This window comes from Lonchura striata, chromosome 9, assembly GCF_046129695.1.
Source record: "Lonchura striata isolate bLonStr1 chromosome 9, bLonStr1.mat, whole genome shotgun sequence".
NCBI lineage: Eukaryota > Metazoa > Chordata > Aves > Passeriformes > Estrildidae > Lonchura > Lonchura striata.
Window position 1 is genome coordinate 2496452 of NC_134611.1, and position 4415 is coordinate 2500866.

Below are 4415 nucleotides of genomic sequence, written 5' to 3' on the forward strand. Positions count from 1 at the left end.
AACAAATCAAAGTTCCATAAAGAAATGCTCCTACATCTTCCACTGGCATGCAGAACTGCTGCCCTTGGTCAGATAATTCATACCAGCACCTGGCTGCTGCTGAGAGAGAAAAGGAAATAAGAGAAAAGGAAAAAAGAAAACAAGGAGATACCACCAGCCTAGTGGAATTGAGGGCAGTTGTAGGGCCACATGTCACATCACACACTGTGAGTAATAAATAAAAATGTCCTGCTGGAAAGTAGCACATTGCAACTACTACAGTCACCTGCATAATAGCAGCTTTCTCTTTTACTTCTAATCTTTCTTTCTCTGTTACGGATTTCCTATTGGTGTTGGCATCTTCACCTTCAAACTCTTTTTGAGTTGAAGAAATGGTAGTCCTTAAAGTCCCTAAACTTCAGCTTTAGTTGCAATTCCTGTAAGGCACCATCAGAATCAGGTTAGTAATGTACTCCATTTGTCCATCCAAATAACCTAGGCAAAGCCAGCTAGTCTCTGACTTTCTCCTGCAGCTATCTAGACTTAAACTGAAGCCACCTAGAGAGTCCTGGGTATAGATATTTCTAATTAATATGCTAATTAACAACAAATTAATATGCTAATTACTTAACATTACATCAGCAGCCAGAAAAAGAGAGGCAGTATGAGTGCTTCAGCACTGGCTGTACACTGGAACAACATCACTCTGCCTTGGGATTGAGTTCAGAACCAGTGGGAGCAAATTGTCCAAGACAATAAATCTGAGTCCATTTCCTTGTTGTCTGTAAATAACCTGCTTTTTCACGAAAGCAGACTAATGCCAGGCCAGCCATCTATACAATGCAGCTCATTGTCACAGGCAGTCTCAAACATCCTTCCACATAAGGAATTAAATCAGAAGCTCAACCTGATCTCCTGGGCAAGACAAGCACAAAGATTGCAGCAAAAATGCACCTCGATGGGTGAAGCAAAAGCCATCATGCACCATGGGGAACTGATCTACCAGGGCAAAAGAACTGAGACACACGACAAGCAGTCTGCTATCACATCACAGCAAATCCACCAGCCACAGGACCAGGTTTCTGTGCAGTTCAGTCACCTGTACAGAGCATCAGAGAAAACTTAAAACCACTAATGAATGACTGGTCTTGCCAAGTAATCTGAAGTTGGTGTATTTTACATAGGTCAATGTCCTACCTCATTCAATTTGCAAACTGATCCAATGACAGAAACATTTATTTTTACAGTTTTTTTTCTTCCATATTCATTATATGGATTTTATTCATTATTCATTCTTCATTTGGTTCTTGGCATTTTGGCTAAGATCAAGTGTAGCATCTGTTCTTATCAGTTTAATATCTGATACGTCTTCGATGAGAGGACTTCATATTAAACTGATTTTTTTTGGTGGGTTTTTTCTTTTTTTGTGTTTTTTGTTTTTTTTTAATGTTGTCTATTTAGACTTTAGCAAGGCGTTTGATCCTGTGTCCCACAGCATACTCCTGGAGAAGCACTCTTTTCTGAGCTCAGAACTGGCTGGATGGCTGGCCCAGAGAGTGGTGGTGAATGGTGAGCAGTGCTGCATCCAGCTGGGGGACAGTCACCCGTGGTGTCCCTTAGGGGTCTTTACTGGGACCAGTTCTATTTAATATTTTTATAGATGACATGGATGAGGGCATCAAGTCCTTCATTAATAAATTTGCAGACGACACTAAGCTGGGAGCTTGTGTTGATTTATTGGAAGGAAGAAGGGCTCTGCAGAGAGACTTAGATCGGTTGGATGGATGGGCAGAGTCCAACAGCATGAAGTTTAATAAGTCTAAGTGCCCAGTTCTACATTTTGGCCACAAAAATCCCCTACAAGGTTACAAGCTGGGGACAGTGTGGCTGGACAGTGTTTAGGAAGAAAGGGACCTGGGGGTGCTGGGTGACAGCCAGCTGAACACAAGCCAGCAATGTGCCTTGGTGGCCAAGGAGGCCAGTGGCATCCTGGCCTGCATTAGGAATTGTGTGACCAGCAGAGCAGGGAGGTCATTTTTCCCCTGTACTCAGCACTGGTGAGGCTGCATCTTGAGTGCTGTGTCCAGTTCTGGGCCCCTCAGTTTGGGAAGGATGTTGAGATGCTTGAGCACGTCCAGAGGAGGCAGCACGTCCACTGGGCAGCACTGACAGAACAAGCGGACACAGGCTCAAGCTACATCAGGGAAGGTATAGGCTGGATATTAGGAAAAAAATTTTCACCAAAAGAATAATAAAGTACTGGAATTGTCTTCCCAGGGAGGTGGTGGAATCACCATCTCTGGAGGTGTTTAAAAAAAGACTGGATATTGCACTTGGTGCTATAGTCTAGTTGAGGTGTTAGGGCAATTGTGGGACTTGATCATCTTAGAGGTCTCTTCCAACCTCATTATTCTGTGACTCTGTGAATCCACAGCCTTAGGAGAATGAAGTAAAACCACAGAGAGCCAGCAGGCCCCACTGCTCTCTGAACGGTAAACATCAGTGTTATTCCAGAGGAACTCTTACTAAGGGTAAAACAATAAATTTGTGCTTGTGCACTGTACAGGAGACCTTGCAGCTATTTTTAGAGGAGCTTTCCTCTGCTCCTTTGGCTGGCAGACAAAAACCACAACTCAAATAGGAAAGAGTCAAAAGAGAAACAAGTGCTCTTCACAACTGTGTTCTGGCCAGAGGTAGATAGAAATCTCTTAGCCCTAGCAACTGCAGTCTTGTGCTTCCTTTTTCAGGAAGAACCTAATTCAAGAATGGAACCCATTGCTGGATCATCTGACAAAAAATCCCAAGGTACCACCAAAGAAAGCCCCAAATCCAGAAGCAAAGTGATCTCCAGACCTGAAGAATTTCCTGTCTCAAAGATATCTTTTGCTTCCCAGCTTAAAAGCCCCAAGTATATTTAAGCACACCATATGCTGGAAACCTGATACAGGCTTTTTTGTTAATTCTCTAATTGTGGGCAAACCTGGCATTCACAAGGAATCTTGCACAACCACATTATGGATGTATTCTGCAAATTATTTATTTCTTGATGATGTTTACTAAAGACAATGGAGCACCATGGAGAAGAATATGCCCCCACATATCTGACTCCATATGAATCACTCATTTTGGTGTTGTTTTTTTTTTTTTTTCAAATGTCAAGATTTCCAAAGCAGGTGGCAGTTCTGAGGAAGATGGGGGTGTTGCAGGAAGGATATTGAAATCTCCAGCTGTACCCATAGGTGCTGCCAAACCAAAGCAAATGAAAGGCAGTCACCAATCACTTTAACACTTTAATTGAACACATTTATCCCACTCCACCAGGGGCCCCACAAAAGGACATTTTTCAAGAGTAGTTTTCTCTAAAAACTAATTAATTAGTTAATTGCAGCCCAGATGCAATTAACACCCATATCTTACAAGAAGAGCGGTTTATCATCACTCTCAGCTTTCCTGCAATAGGCTGGAGCCTGTACAGCTCCTCACTGCATCTGCCTGGGGCAGTCAGGCAAGAATCTTGTGATAAAATGCTGGGAGCTTGGCTTCCTGCATGCTAGGACCTCACTTCAACTTTCACACCTTCAATACTTCTACCCAGTGCTGTCAAAAATCTAGCTGTGCCTGCAGGGGAAGAAAATGCAACCTTTAATTATAATTCCTTCAGCCAACAAAAACAAAACTGGGTTTTGTGAGGGATGCCAAGAGGGATGAACAGCCTATGTGGGAACTGGCTACACTCAGGATTGAGAATGAGCTGTTTAATAAACACTGGATACAAAGCAAGCTGAAAGAAAGTAGGTTTGATGTAAAGCCCTGATTTCTTGTCTTGGCAGATTTGGCTCCTTCATTGCACAAAGGCTTAATATAATTCTTTTTAAAAGAGCCTTGCAGTTACAATCACATTCTTCAAAGAAGCAGGTGATGCAGATGTGAAAAATGCCAGGATAAGGTAATAAATTACTTGTCCATTCACTTATCTAGACATGCTGATTCCCCCTGTTTTTTGGGGAATATGCTTGAGATGTAACAGCAATGCCTGCTCTTGATAGCCAATGTTTAACCTCAGCTAAAATCCTGGGGAGGTCTTGGTCTCCATAACATCTTGTAGCAAAGTTGGCATATAAAGCACACAGTGGGAAGGACAGATCTTTTATATTTCAGTGATTTTTATGAACCATGCATGATTTTGATGCATAGCTTGGTCTCCCCTCTGCACAGCTGTGCAGTAGGGCTGGTTAACTTCTGGTTTGGGAGAAGTGCAATGAAGCAGAGTTGGGATGTCCAGATTGGTAAGAAATGGAGTAATTTACCTTCTGTAGGATGGAGCTTTTTAGAATGCACAATGGAAGCTCCACAACCAGCCATTAGATTTGAATTATCAGGAGGCCAAAAAGAAGCAGTAGGAATGATTATTGCTTAAGTTTTCCTGCTGTGCAGCA

At 42.4% G+C, this 4415-nt stretch overlaps 1 non-coding gene across 1 annotated transcript; it reads left to right on the plus strand.

Annotated features, from left to right (window-relative positions):
• The first annotated feature begins 1278 nt into the window (after positions 1 to 1278).
• LOC116183921 (U2 spliceosomal RNA) lies at positions 1279 to 1398 on the plus strand. The gene has a single exon (XR_004148632.2). It is a non-coding gene; the product is annotated as a U2 spliceosomal RNA (small nuclear RNA).
• Positions 1399 to 4415: the final 3017 nt, after the last annotated feature.